Raw genomic sequence first — 15,926 nt, forward strand, 5'->3', positions numbered from 1 at the left:
CAAGGACAACGGCACGGGGTTTTGATCCTACTTAATGTGCTGGCTTTGTGGGAGCCTAGCCAGTTTGGATGTTCACCTTCCTAGATATGGACGGAGGTGGGAGGACCTTGGACTTTCCACAGGGCAGGGAACCCTGACTGCTCTTTGGACTGGAGAGGGAGGGGGAGAGGAGTAGGGGGAGGGGGAGAAGGGTGGGAGGAGGGGGAGAAGGGTGGGAGGAGGGGGAGAAGGGTGGGAGGGGGAGAAGTGTGGGAGGAGGGGGAGGGAAATGGGAGTCTGTGAGATGGCGGAAACTTGTTTTTTTTCCTTTTCTCAATAATAAAAAAATAAAAAAATATACAGATCTTAAATTTTATTCCATTGGTCTAACACTCTGATTAATACCAATACCAGACCATTTCATTATTATAGCTCTCTATTAGAGCTGGATATCAGGGACGTTGCTGCCTCTAGAAGTTCTTTATTGTACAGGATTGTTACGGCTATTTAGGGTATTTTGTTTTTTCATATGAAGTTGATTACTGTTCTTTCAAAATCTGTGAAGATTTCTTTTGGGATTTTGATGGGGATTGCATTGAATCAACAGATTGCTTTTGATAGTATTGCCATTTTTATTATGTTGAGCCTACCTATACAAGAGCATGGGAGATCTTTCCATTTTCTGGTATCTTCTTCAATTTCTTTCTTCAAATATTTAAAGTTCGTGTCGAGCAGGACTTTCACTTGTTTGGTTAGTGTTACCCACAAGATATTTTATGTTATTTGTGGCCTTTGTGAAGGGTGATGTTTCTCTGATTTATTTCTCAGCTTCTTTATCATTTCTATATAGGAAAGCTACTAAAAATTTTTAGTTGATCTTGAATCCTTCAATATTATTATTATTATTACTATTACTATTATTATTATTATTATTATTATTATTATTATTATTATTAATCTGTACAAGTTCCCGAGTAGAGTTTTGGGGTCATGTATGTATACTGTCATATAATTTACAAATAACAAAGTTTGACTTCTTCCTATCCAATTTATATTCACTCTATCTCCTTTTGTTGTCTTATCACTCTAGCTAGAACATTAAGAACTATGTTGAATAGATATGGAAAGAGTGGACAGCCTCATCTTGTTTCTAATTTTGATATAATCCCTTTGACTTTCTCTCCATTTAATTTGATGTTGGCTATTGTCTTACCGTGTATTGCTTTTATTATGGTTGGATATGTTCCTTGTATCCCAGTTCTCTCCAAGACCTTTATCATAAAGGGGTTTCAAATGCTTTTTCAGCATCTGATGAGATAATCATATGATAATCTTTCAGTTTATTTTGTGGTAGGTTGCATTGATAGAATTCTGTACGTTGAAAAATCCCTGCATCCTGCGATGAAACTGACTTGATCATGGTGGATGATTTTTTTTATGAGTTCTTGGGTTCAGTTTGCCAGGTTTTTTGAAGGGGGGTCTTTTTTTTGATACAGGGTCTCTCTGTAGCTTTGTAGCCTGTCCTGGAGCTAGCTCTTGTAGACCAGGCTGGCCTCAAACTCAGAGAGATCCATCTACCTCTGCCTCTGCCTCTCGAGTGCTGGAATTAAAGGTGTGCGCAGTAATTTATTGAATATTTTTGGATCAATGTTCATGGGTGAGATTGGTCTGTAATTCTCTTTCTTGGTTGTTTCTTTATGTGGTTTTGGTATCAGGGTAACTGAAGCCTCAGAAAGAGAATTTGACGATGTTCCTTCTATTTCTATTATGTTGAACACTTTGAGGGGTATAGGTATTAGCTCTTTGAAATTCTTGTAGAATTCTGCACAGAAACCATTCAACTCAGGGAATTTTTTGGTAAGAGGCTTGTGATAACAGCTTCTATTTCCTTACAGTTTGTACATCTATTTAAATTGTCAACTTGGTCTTGTTTTAAATTTAGTAGATGGTATCTATCTAAAAATTTGTCCATTTCTTTTACATTTTCCATTTTTGTGGAGTACAAGCTTTTGTAGTATGACTTAAAGATTTTCTGGATTTCCTCACTCTCTGTTGTTATATGCCCCTTTTCACTTCTTATGTTCTTAATCTGGATATTCTATCTCTGCCTTTTGATTAGTTTTAATAAGGGTTTGTCTGTATTGTTGATTTTTTGTATTGTTTTCTTTGTTTCTATTTTATTGATTTCAGCCCTCATTTTGATTATTTCCTATCTTCTCCTCCTGCATGAGTCTGCTTCTTTCTGTTCTAGAGCTTTCAGGTGTGCTGTTAGGTCACTAGTGTGAGATTTCTTCACATTCTTTATGTGGGCACTTAATGCTATGATCTGTCTTTTTAGCACTGTTTTCATAGTGTCCCATAGGTTTTGGTACACTATGCCTTCATTTTTGTTGAATTCTAGGAAGTCTTCGATTTCTTTGTTTATAGCTTCCAGAGACCCAGGGGTGGTTCAGTAGAGCACTGTTTATTTTCCATGTGTAGTGGGTTTTCAGAAATTAGTGTTACTGTTGAATTCTAATCTTAAACCACAGTGGTCCAGGGGGTTACTCCATTTTTTTTATCTGTTGAGATTTGCTTTGCTACCAAGCATGTGATCAATTTTAGAGAAGGTTCTGTGAGGTGTTGAGAAGAAGGTATATTCTTTCATGTTTGGGTGGAATGATCTGTAGGTGTCTGTAAATTACATTTGATTCATTAATCTGTTAGTCTTCTTATTTCTCTTTTAGGTTTTGTCTGCTTACCTGTCCATTGGGGAGAATGGGGTGTTTAAGTCCCCAACTATTAGTGTGTGGGGTTTGATTTACAATTTAATCTTTAGTAATATTTCTTTTACATATGTGGGTGTTCTTGTATTTGGGGCATAGATATTCAGGATGGAGACTTCACCTTGATGGATTGGTCCTGTTATGAGTATAAGCTGTTTTTCTTCATCTCTTTTGATTGATTTTAGTTTGAAGTCTATTTTGTTAGATAATTAAAGAGCTACACCCACTTGTTCTTTAGGTCCATTTGGTTGGAAAATCTTTTCCCAACCATTTACCCTGAGTTAATATATGTCTTTGAGGTTGAAGCATGTTTCTTGTATAAAGCAGTAGGCTGGATAATGCTTTCATAATCATTCTCTTAGCCTGTGACTTTCTATAGGTGAATTGAGTTCATTGATATTAAGAGATATTAATGACCAGTATTTGCTAATTCCTGTTAGTTTTGATGAAAGTGTGTGTTTCCCTTTTTGGGTTTTATTGGTGTGAGGTTATCTGTTGCATGTATTTGTATGTGTGCGGGTAGCTTTGTTTGGTCAGAGTTTTCCCTGTTGTATTTTGTGTAGTGCTGGATTTGTGGATAGGTATTGTTTAAATCTGATTTCTCATGGATTATCTTGTTTGCCAATGGTGATTTAAAACTTTGCTGGCTTTAGTAGTCTGGGATTGCATTTGTGGTGTCTTCAAGTAAACAGCACATCTGCCCAGGATGTGACTAGAAAAATGTAAGAAAATGGTATACTACAGAAACATACAGAAAATATCACAAAGCACAATTAAACAATGAAACAGTAAAAATCATAAAAAATAGTTAAGATGTAGTTAAGTGATATTGAATATGTTAAAGAATTAGAATAGGAAAAAGACACAGGGAAATGTATGATGAAGAATATAATTATACTGTCCATTAGGGCATGTTCTTGGTGGTTTGTCCTTTTTATCCTATCTTTTCCATGATGATTCATGTCGAAAAAAACTGATGGAAAGCAAGATGCTGTTTGTAATATTACATCTAATCTAGAATACCAAATTTATGGGATTGCATTTCACAGAATTGTTTAGTCACAATTTGCTGGTATTTTTATTGATTCTTTGGAAATTTTGCTGTGTAACTTATTGTACTTTAGTTCATACTCATCTTGTGTTCTTGAAGCAGTGATGGGACTCTGTAGAGGAGAATCAGTTTTGGATGTCAGCTGATCCAAGCCATGCATCAGCTACACAATCTACATCCTTCACTTTTCCTCTATGTATCTGCCCACAGTGTTCCCAGCACTTATCCGGGCCTTAGACGTCAGTCACTTTCTAGCTCGCCACAAAAAGGTGTCAGTCCTTCCATGACCTTCCCACTGATGTCATTAGAATCATATTCAGTAAGAATTTCTGCTTCTTTCTTGAATATGGAAATTCTGCCTTTGCGACACATCTTATGTTTGACATATTTTTATTTGACAGCAGTGTATGCCCACATGGTTGCAACTCTACAGCTCATGATTCTTCAACATGTAGTTTCTAAAGAAAAATTTGCTATGAGGATAGATAATTAAGGGCACAGTCTGGAACTTCACATGAAGATAATATGCCTCCCATTCACATACCCCAAGTTAGCTTGTAAATCTGCAGCATAAATTGTCCTACTTTGTTTAATATTTCCAGCACACAGATTTTTAGTATAGACAGTATTTTGGAGTATGTCTTTTAGAATAATGCTAAGAAAGAACACATCAAGTTTTGTGATGAACTCTTGTATCCTTAGTCTAAATAAAGAAATTTTTACATGGGCACTTGATAAACTCTTTCCTTTCATGACAGGGAATCTTGACATTCCAGGATGTGGCAATTGATTTCTCTCCAGATGAGTGGGACAGCCTCGACTTTGCACAAAGGGCTTTGTACAGGGAAGTCATGTTGGAGAACTACAGTAACATGGTCTCTGTGGGTGAGACTTTTTTCTCTCATGATTCCTTCTTTATCATAATTGTTTCCTACAAGTATGTTTTACATCTATGTCTGAATTGTCTGCCTCATATTCATTTGCCAATTTAATAAAAAATCTTGGAGTTCAATATGTAGGACACAATGTTTTGTGTAACTTTATCTTGTCAATGTATTCCTGACTCCTGGAGATAACATTCATCATTCAAACTTTCATAATACATTTTACTTTTCAGACACATCATAGATTATATATTAATTTGCATCTTAATGATTCATAATGTGTTTGCATTTGATCCAGTAGTAATTTACAAGGAAACTAAAGGTATACAATATTAACAAAAATGCTTTTGAGTGTATTAAAATATTTGGAAATAGCAATAAAAAATCATATTTGGAATTTTAAATTATAGGCCATATTATATAATCAGTATGGTGGTTTATGAGAAATCCATGTGTTTTTTGTTATCCCAAGTTATGGTCATAGGTCTCTTCCAATATGCAGGTCTTTCAGTGTCAAAACCAGACCTGATCAGCTTTCTTGAAGAAAGCAAAGAGCCCTGGAATGTGAACTTTGGAGAGACAGAAGGCAATGAACAAGGTAAGGCAGAATGAAGCATTGGCCCAAGTGGGAAACCTAGGGCATGGAGAAATTCTGCCCTGAAGTGGGATGCATGGTGTAGGAAGTCCTTTTGTTTATGTGTTGTTTTCATTGGATAATCAATAAAGAAACTGCTTGGCCTTATACAGCAGAACTTAGATAGGCAGAAAAGACAGAACTGAATTCTTGGAGGAGAAAAGCAGAGTCAGAGTGAGAGAGTCACCATGGAGACACCAGGTCAGACATGCTAAATCTTTCCCGGTAAACCATAACCTCGTGGTGCACACAGATTAATAAAAATGGGTTAAATCAAAATGTGAGAGTTAGCCAATAGGAGGCTAGAGCTAATGGCCAAGCAGTGTTTTAATTAATTTAGTTTCTGTGTGATTATTTCGGGTGTAAGCTAGCCAGGCAGATGGAACCAAAGGCTCCCCCTCCCTATAACAGATGCACAAATATTTCTACCTAAAATTATGTAAAAATTTACATTGAATGATTATTCCAAAGTACTTTATAAGTAAAATAACCTAAAAATTCACTTTTAATAATTAACTTGAGTTATGGTATAAAGTAGAAATAAAATGATATGTTGCCATATCTTTGAACTCTACCAGTCTTTGAAATGAAATATTGAAATGAAAAATAGCATTAAAATGTTTTACAATGTTTGAACGACTATTGCTCTGTACGTGTTCATGTCTGTTTGTCTGTGATCATTACAGAATTCCATGGTTTTCACTGTTGTATCGTCTCACATAAAATCAGGAAATATAAATCTTATAGTTGTATTCATTTTGGAAGTTTGTAGAGTTCATTATTTATGTCAGATATTGCAGAACTTAAAAGGTACGTTTTTTATTTCTGCAAAATATTCTTTAGAAATTAAGACTTTTTAGGGTCATACACATTATTGGTCTAATATAATGTCACCTACTAACCTCTGACTATCAAAATTTATATGTTAATATCTAAAAATGTTGCATATGCACTTGTTTTCCTTTGTGTTTTATATCTGCATTGGAATTTGTTTGGGGAAACAAATTTATATATCCACAATGTTTTACTTTTAATACTTTTATTAGTGATTTAAAAATACCTTGCAGTGTCGTTTGACCACATTCCACTCTCCACTCTTCCCATGTTCTACTTCCTCCAGACATTGTTGGTTTTTTCTGCTTATTTTTTTTCATTCACAGAGTTCAATCAGAAACTTTCATAAAATTCTGAGTGTTGAGCCTACATGGCCTACAATATGGTTGAACAATCAGGAGTTTCACATTCTTTGTTTGTTTGTTTTTAAATGTATTTATTTATTTATTTATTTATTTATTATGTATACAGTATTCTGTCTGCCTGAAGGCCAGAAGAGGGCGCCAAATATCTTTAAAGATGGCTGTGAGCCACCATGTGTTTGCTGGGAATTGAACTCAGGACCTCTGAAGAGCAGTCAGTGCTCTTAACCTCTGAGCCATCTCTCCAGCCCCCAGTTTCACATTCTTAAAATCAACATTATGCCCTTTTTTAAGTATCTTTAAGATAATAGTAGCTTCTCAGCAAGGCATGGATCTCCAGGCTCCTTCTTATTGTCTCCCAAGGATTTTAATCTGGCTTGAGATTGCTCAGGTCTGATGAATTCTATCCTAATTACTTCAGTTTATATGGGCAACTGCCATGTTCTGTAGAGAAAGCACTATTTTCTTATAGTCATTCATGACTTCCTACCTTGTTATGTATTATCACTCTATCCTGAATGAGCTCTCAACAGTCAATGGAGTAAGTTTGCTATGAACATACTCATTAAAATTAAATATTTTCTTGTTGTTTGGACCATGTCCACCTGTGAGTCACCTTTAGGTGCAAAATTCTGCCAGAAATTTGGAAATGAAGGCTTAGAGATGCTACAGTCTGTGGGTAAATCAATAGGACATTAAAAATAATTTTAATACCAAGCAGAATGATGATAATAGGTGGTACCTTCTATCTTTTAATAATGCTTCTTGAATTAACATGAATACTCCTCAAGTTATTCTACAAAATAAAAACTGCAGAACACTGTGAAATTCTTTTCATGAGGACAGTTACCTTGATACCTAAACCACGTATACACCCAAAATGTAAGTTAAATATATGCCAATTTCATTATGAACATATATACAAAACTCCTCAATAAAATATTTGCATCCTATATCCAAGCACATATCAAAAAGATAATCTACCATAGGCTTTATGTCAAGACATGTAGGGAAAAATGAAAAATTCAAAATCAATAAACATAATCTACCACTTGTACAAACTTAAAGTCTAATTCCAGAAGTTCATCTAATTAGATACAGAAAAGCCTTTGACAATATTAACAGCCCTTCTTGATAGAAGTCTTGGAGATATTAGGGGTAAAAGAAATATACCTCTACTTAAAAGATGCAAATTGCAGAAAGTTTATAGCTTACATCAAACTAAATGGAGAGAATTCAAAGCCTCTTCATTAAAAAATGGAACAATGTAAGTGGACTTAATCTCTCTATATGTATTCAATACAGTACTTGAAATCTTAGCTTGAACAAGAACACAAATGAAGAAGATCTAGAAGTGATTAATAGCAAAGGAACAAATCAAAAGAATGTTATATGAAGATGCTATGATTTTATGTATAAAAGACTCTAAGAACTTTATAAAGAAACTTGTCCAACTGAGAAACACTTTCACCAAGGATAGGAATGCAAAATTGAATAACAAAAAGCAGTAGCCTTCCTATATACAAATGAGAATAGACTTAAATAGAATTCAGGGAAATGAGGCCTTTCACAATAACCTCAAAAATAGTTTTGGGTAATTTGAATTAAAACAGTTAAAGACCTTTATAAAAACTTTAAGACGTTGAAGATATGAATTGAAAAAGATATTGGAAGATAGAAAAATACATATGCATGTTCAAGGATTGGTCAATAGATATAGTAATATACTGATTCAGTGAAAAACCCTATCAAAATTCTAACACAACTCTTCTCAGATCCCAAAAACACAGTTTTCAGCCTCATATATATATACAAACAAACAGAAACCTCAAAATAGCTTAAACAACCATGAAAAATAAAACTATAAACAATATACCATTCAGAGTTTTAAATTATACTACATTTTTTATAATAATTAGTTTTAGTATAATAATGGTATGGTAAAAACAGATATATTGATCAAAAAATAAAATTGTAGATACTAACTAATGTCCACTCATCTATTACATTCATTTTGTAAAAGAATCTAGAAAAATGCACTTGAAAATTAAGAGCATTTAATACTAATCTTACCTAAGCTGTTTCCAACAGACCATGAGTCCACAAAGAAAAAATAAATTTTCTCCAAGTGATTCTCAGTGGGGATAAAAGTAACACTTACAGGAATTCCCTATAACCAGCACTTGAAGTATATCACCAACACAACTCAATGGAATTTTTGTACATTCTTTTCCCCCCATAATGTATAATTTGGGAATTTATTTATTTTTATTTTTGACCATATAGAATCTTTATGTACATTACACATTCTAGAGTTTTCTTTTGCTTTGTTTTATGCAATGTTCTGGGTAGAAATGTGTGTCTTTCTCTCTATAAATACTGTGCTTTTCTTTATTACCCATTCTTCTCTGATCCTGTCTGACTTCTTTGATTCTTATTATATTATCTTATTGTTATTCTTTAGATGCCTATTTATTTTCTAAGAAGTGACTGAAATTGGGTAAATTCAGACATGAGTAAAGATGGGGATGAACTCAGGGCATTTGAGGGATGAAAAGCCATAGTCAGAATATATGTTATGAAAGCATCTATTTTTTGTATAAAAAAAGAGAAAATATATCTAAGATAAAAAGGAACAGTCTTAATGAATTTCCTCGATGTCTGAAATTTTATAGATCTCTTCCTTGGGGTATACATGATTCTCTCTAGACCAGCTAGTAGTAACTGTTTACAGTTCATCATTTGTTCTTTCCTTATTAATTAATATTCTGTCTAATTTCTTAATATTACTCATTTTTTTTCATTTCAAGGGATTGTACAGATGTGTTAAATCCATTAAGATAATGCAATTTTATGTATGTAATTTTTTGCACTTGGGTTATAGACTTTGTATTAGTTACTTATTATCTATTGCTGTGATAAAATTCCAAGATAAAGGCAATATATAGAAGAAAAATCCATGACGATGAATCAGAGGTAGCAGTTGGCCAGGGGGTAGAGCAGCAGTAAGAGGTCCCATCTAGAATCACAGCAGGAAGTAGATAGCTCACTGTTGTTATTAGAAGGCTTTAAAACTTAAAACCAGTGTTCAAGGCATAGGTGATCCAGTAAGTTGATACCTCTTTATCCTACCCATAAATATCCACCAACATTAGACTATGTATTCAGATATCTGATTATATGGGATCATTTCACTCAAACCACCATAATCTCATTTATTATTCTAAAATTGTGATTGGAACCTCTAAGATAGCATAAACTCAATCCTTTCATTTTTATAATGTATTTAATATATGTTATAAAAGCTATTCTATCCATTTACATTTAGAAGATTGTTTCATTAGAATATATGATTTGAAGTTTATTTTATATAATATGCCATCTAGCATATATGTCTACATATATATAAAATTGTGTCACTTATATATCTGAAAAGGTTTCACCTAACTATACTAATTCAGATAATTATATATTTGTCTTTCTTCCAGTTTTATATTCTTATCAAACACAAGACTTATTTTCACAAGAGAATAGACAAGATTGTATCCAGAAGTTGGTATCAGGAATAGCTGTAAGTAGTGACTTTAAAACCATTCATTTAGGAGTGATTTCAATATTTGGTGAAGAAAGAAAAGAGAATGGATTATGTCATGATTGAAATAATCTCTATTCATCAGCCATCCTGGGTTGTGTACTAGAAATCAAGGTCAATAATTTCTACCTTATTTGAAAAGATTTCACATTAGATCGCTTACAATTTCAGAAGCAGTTTCCTCAGTAAAAAAAATACAAATAAATTTTAAAGCATTTTTTTCTACAAAGAATATTTAAAAACCGAAAAACTGAATGGCATGTATTCTATTAAACATTCTTTAGAGTTTTCTCAACAAAAATTACATTTTGTTACAAGCTATTTGTGAGATAAACGTGAGAAGTTTTTCTAAATCAAATGAGACTGAAAATATATCATAGAATTTTTAGTCATGAGAAACGTTTCACATTCTATGATGTTATTAACCCTTTCCTAGGAACTCTTAGAAGAATAGTTTCCAGAATCCTCTTCTTAAAGGGACAAATTCCCAAAAATCAAATCACAGTATGTCAATTCTCATTATATAAGTTCTTAGAGGAAGTCTGTTTTTTCTAAGAGTCAATACATACATGATAATTGTAAGGATGATTTTTATTGTAACACAAATTCTTTTTGTTTCAGCATGACCAGAAACAAGGGAGGCATTATATAAACAATCATAATGAAGAGAGACAAAACAATTATATAGAATGTGGAAACTACTTCAATAGATATGCATGCCCCACTATACATAAGAAAATTAATTCCAACGAGAAGGCAGGCAAATGTAAAGATTGTGGCAAGTCATATTTCCGTCACACAAAACTTCAATCTCACCAGAGAAGTCATATTAGTGAAGAACCTTACAGATGTCAAGAATGTGGCAAGACCTTTACCTGGGCCTCAGCTCTTCACAGACATCACAGAATCCATACTGGTGAGAAACCTTATAGATGTCAAGAATGTGGCAAGTCCTTTACCCTGCTCTCAAATCTTAATATGCATCACAGAATCCATACTGGTGAGAAACCTTACAGATGTCAAGAATGTGGCAAGTCCTTTACCTGGGCCTCAGCTCTTCACAGACATCACAGAATCCATAATTGTGAGAAACCTTATAGATGTCAAGAATGTGGCAAGTTCTTTACCCAGCTCTCAAATCTTCATATTCATCATAGAATCCATACTGGTGAGAAACCTTACAGATGTCAAGAATGTGGCAAGGCCTTTACCCATGCTTCAACTCTTCTATCTCATCAAAGAATCCATACTGGTGAGAAACTTTACAGATGTCAAGACTGTGGCAAGTCCTTTACCCAGCTCTCAAATCTTCATATTCATCACAGAATCCATACTGGTGAGAAACCTTACAGGTGTCAAGAATGTGGCAAGTCCTTTACCCAGGTCTCAAATCTTCACACTCATCACAGACTCCATACTGGTGAGAAACCTTACAGATGTCAAGAATGTGGAAAGTCCTTTACCCAAAGAGTAACTCTTCACATTCATCACAGACTCCATACTGATGGCAAGCCTTAAAATGTAAAGAATGTAACAAGTCCTTTCGCATGAATTCAAGTCTTAGAAAGCATCACAAAATGCATTTAATGGGTACATTTCAGGAAATTTCTTAGTAAACCTCACATTAATTCATTGTACAGATCTTCATGCATTAGCCAGTTTATTTCACAGACTCACATCCTTCAATTCATTTTCAAATCTTAGCCAATACTTAGACAGCCGAGCAATTCTTAGGAATTTAGAAACATTGTATCCAAATTTGAACTTTATTGTCATCAAACATTTGTTGTAAACGGAATTTATATATCATTGTAAACATGCTATTCAAGAATTAATTACTATGAATAGGTAAATATTTCTAGTAGGAGTAAATTGAGCAATAACATTTCTTCACTGTAAGTTAAGATAAGGTGTGACAAAAACAGCCAATCTCAAACTAGTTCAGATTTTGATGCACATTTAATTTCTTGGAATATGGTTGCTTATGTAATGAGATTATACTCTTTATGAACATTATTTTTCTGTGATTTTTTGTGATTCTTAAATAAATATTAGCTTGTTTTAAAATTCAAGACTTTTAATTTCTGACTTTGCAACAAAACTGTTACATTTTGTCCCATTTTTATTGCATTTTTTCTGATAGTCTATTCTCTTATAGTAGAGTATGTTAAGTGTGAACATTTCTATGGATGAGCTGGTAGGACAGAGAATGACATACTACATAGATTACTTTAAACTTTGTATAATTGTGCTTCAAATCAGTGTGAGGTAGATGGAAGATATCAATGGGCATGCAAAACTGGACAAGGAAAAATTGCAAGGCAAATACATCAAACAAAGAACTCTAGTCATTTAGGAAAGCAGGGAGTGGGAGGGGTGACCTTTTCTTGAGAGAAACACATAAACTGTCCAGGAACCAATGGACATGCCTGAAACCGTATAGAATTGTAACATCGTATGGATTGGTCTCCTTGTATTTAGGAACATATGTATATACAAATTTATGTATAAAAATAGCAGTGCATGAATAAAGGACATAAACTTGAAAGAGAACAGAGATTGTAGTTTATAGTAGAGTGGAGGTAGGATATCATAAGTACAAAATTAATCTTATTATTTGGTACATTTTAATTATATAAAATAAGTAATGTGTTTGTATACACCCCCTTGTTTCTTTTGTTATGTTCCCTCCATCTAAAATATTTGCCCTCACAGTTCTATAAATTTTTTCATCCTCCTTTCATATTTTTTCTAGATTCCATTTATGAGAGAAGATACGTGCTATTTGCATTTTGGAGAGTTGTCTATTTCTTTGACTTAATGATACATAGTTGCAACAAATTACTTGAGACTTATGTAATTTTTTCTACAATTTTATCATTGATTGATTATCTTGAATTATTTATGCATATTATATTTTCTTTATTCATACATTTAGATATATTGGTGGTTATCTAAGCTCATTCCCTGAATCATCTATTAAATGAAGTGCAATGATAACAATTACGCACAATTCATACACACATATATGTGATTCAGCATAGTGAACTCACTATGATAAGTATGCATATTTATGAGTGATTCAGCTAGTATGCATATTTATAAGTGATTCAGCTGGTATGTCTATGATAATTTTTCAGTCATATCTATCATTATAGCATCTACAGTACCTGGGATGACTTACTTTACAATGACCATAGCGTATGTTTTCCCACTTCCTTTGCCACATTTAGAAAAATTTAGAGTTGGAAAAAATGTAATCACTAAAAGGCATCAAAGCAGGAATTATGGAACACACCAAATATTATTTCACTTTGTAAGCAATGAGTCTGGGACACAAGAAAATGACCACAAAATCTACAGTACTTGAGCCAGCTTATAAATTCTGTTGAAAATGTATTGTAATGCAATTGGTTGCCATGACTTACCTTGAGTGTTCAGAGCTTGACCTTGTATTACTCCACGCCTGGGTACCTCAACATGGTCCACTTGGTAAGCAAGATATACTTGTGAGTAAGTAGGGTAACTTTTCACACATATTTGTATTTCATATGTATGTTGTCATTTGAGATACTTTCTCATATATGCTGATCATGAAAAATTGTTCAGTGTGCAGTCAATAAAACTCTGCTCTTTATCACCCACCATACACAAACTGTCATGGATGTCAAAATGAGACCTGATACACTACAAATTCCAAAGGACACAGTAGAGAAAATCCTCCAACTTTTAAGCACAGGTAAGGGGTTTCTGAATAGGACACTTGTCCAATAGTACATGAGACCAAAAATCAACAAATAGGAGCTTATGAAATTAAAACTTTTTATTTCAACATAAGAAAATATCATTTACGTGGGGCATACAGAATATGAGAAAGTCACTGGTGCAACGGTGACGTGAGAGTTATTGTGTATTTCACTTCCTGCTGATCTGGTGAGGCCTGAACTCTAGGTAGGAATTAGTACCTGGTCCTGTGTCCATAGTCAAAAGACCATGGCTGGATGATTCATATATTCCTTTAAGATGATGCTACTATTGCTACTTTGTGTGACAAAAGTAATGATTTGTTAATATTTCCATTTCTATGGATAGAGGTTTTCAGCTGTCAGGCTTGGTCAGAGGTCCTTCTTTATGGAGTGCACAGCAGCAAATGCGCAGCCTCATAATTTCAAAATGTTGGAATGCCCCTGAATGCTCATTCCTAAACAGGACCTGTAGACCAACCATTCCCCCTAGACACAGGGGATGTCATGGAAATGGGTCCTGAATGTCGTTCCTGAGGGTGAGGAGGACTGCTGTGACATGCTGTCTTTGAACATGACCTAACCACTGCTCACTCACAAGAATTGTGATCACCTGCAGCTTCAGGTGACCATGTTCAGAACTGACTGTGAGTATCTGTCTTCAACTGGACAGCTGGAGGAGACAGCCTGCTGGTGAAAGAAAAAGCTTCCTAAGCCTTTGTCTCAGTACAGAAAATAAAAGAAAGCTCAAAGATGGCCATTGTATTATTTATCAGTCTCCCATTTCCCCCCTTTCTTTATCTTTCTCCCGGGGAAGACTGTATCATTCATATTCCTTCAAATTAATGAGTTTATTGAGATTAATACAGGAATATAGGTACAGAATTGCTTACAGCAATATGAATAACTCAAATCTGTAGTACCACAAAGGCTCCCATCAGAATGGGAGACTCAGCCAAACTAGAACCATGAACATGTCTGCATGACTTGTTTGCACCTGACTGAGACAGAGGTTCTCATTTCTTTTGTTCTCCTTACTTACCACAAATGTAAGTTTGATAGCAGAAGATCCTTATTAATCTTTTTGCTCCAGCCTTCCCAGTTTATATGCTGAGTCTTATGGACGTCCTTCCTCGTTCCATAGAATTTTGTGAGACTTAAGGAAATACTCCTACTTAGGGAAGAACACATCTGTTGTAAATTCCATATCAAGCAGTGAGTCTGGAAAGCATCCATTATAGCTATAAAGAATGATTGGTTTACATTTAGGACTGTACAGCTGCATGTATATATTTATATGCTTGTAACCGCAATGAATGAAAAGAGAGGTCATAAATGAGAAACAGAGCAGGGGAGAGTGTTGTGAGGGTTTGCAAGGATGAAAGGGAAGAGGAAAATGCAATTATAATGTCAAAAATAACAGAAACTGTTTATGTCAAAAAGGGAAAATTGTTACACAATACTTCATCCTTTCCTTAAAATGTTAGTAACACAAGATCACCGTCTACCATGGAGTTCTGCAAAGACACTAAAGCTTCACACCAGTCCTGAAGTCCCTGGTGAAGCAAACTTTATTGTTCACCTCCTCTGTAAGCACAGCTCCATCATGCTCAGTGACTCAGCCATAAACACTGCTTCTCTCATCCATAGTTTTTCAGGAAAACCTATCATTCCTCAGCTTCCAGTCCATGATATTTGTGAGAACTCTGCATGAGATAGCCAAACATTCCGGTGCTTCCTTTGAGCCAGTCCATCAGAAATGATTCATGAATGTTGCATTAGATTATGTACCTTTTTGTAAATGAGGTTTAAGTAGGTGTGTGACCTTCATTCCCACTTCCATAACAGGTTAATACCATCTGTTCACATAGCCTCCAAGCTCATGTGTCAAGTTTTACCAGAATGTTTCATTGATTTTTTTTGAAAGTCTTTTGTACTTCAGCAGTGGAGAGACAGAATACTTCCCAACTAAGATAGTCTCTTTGCAGGCCATTATAAGGTTCAAAAGCAAGAGCTAGCATGGATTTTTCTTTTCTCTGTATAAAAGGTTGCACCTGTCAACTTCTATCACCTTTATTCCAA

General features: G+C 34.4%; 1 pseudogene; it reads left to right on the forward strand.

The window, feature by feature from the left end:
• Window positions 1-15,926, forward strand: part of LOC121464657 — a 210,245-nt pseudogene that overhangs the window by 117,225 nt on the left and 77,094 nt on the right.

The sequence above is a fragment of the Microtus oregoni genome, unplaced genomic scaffold, assembly GCF_018167655.1.
Source record: "Microtus oregoni isolate MIOR12 unplaced genomic scaffold, Mior012 000029F_ref0000214, whole genome shotgun sequence".
NCBI classification, from domain to species: Eukaryota; Metazoa; Chordata; class Mammalia; order Rodentia; family Cricetidae; genus Microtus; species Microtus oregoni.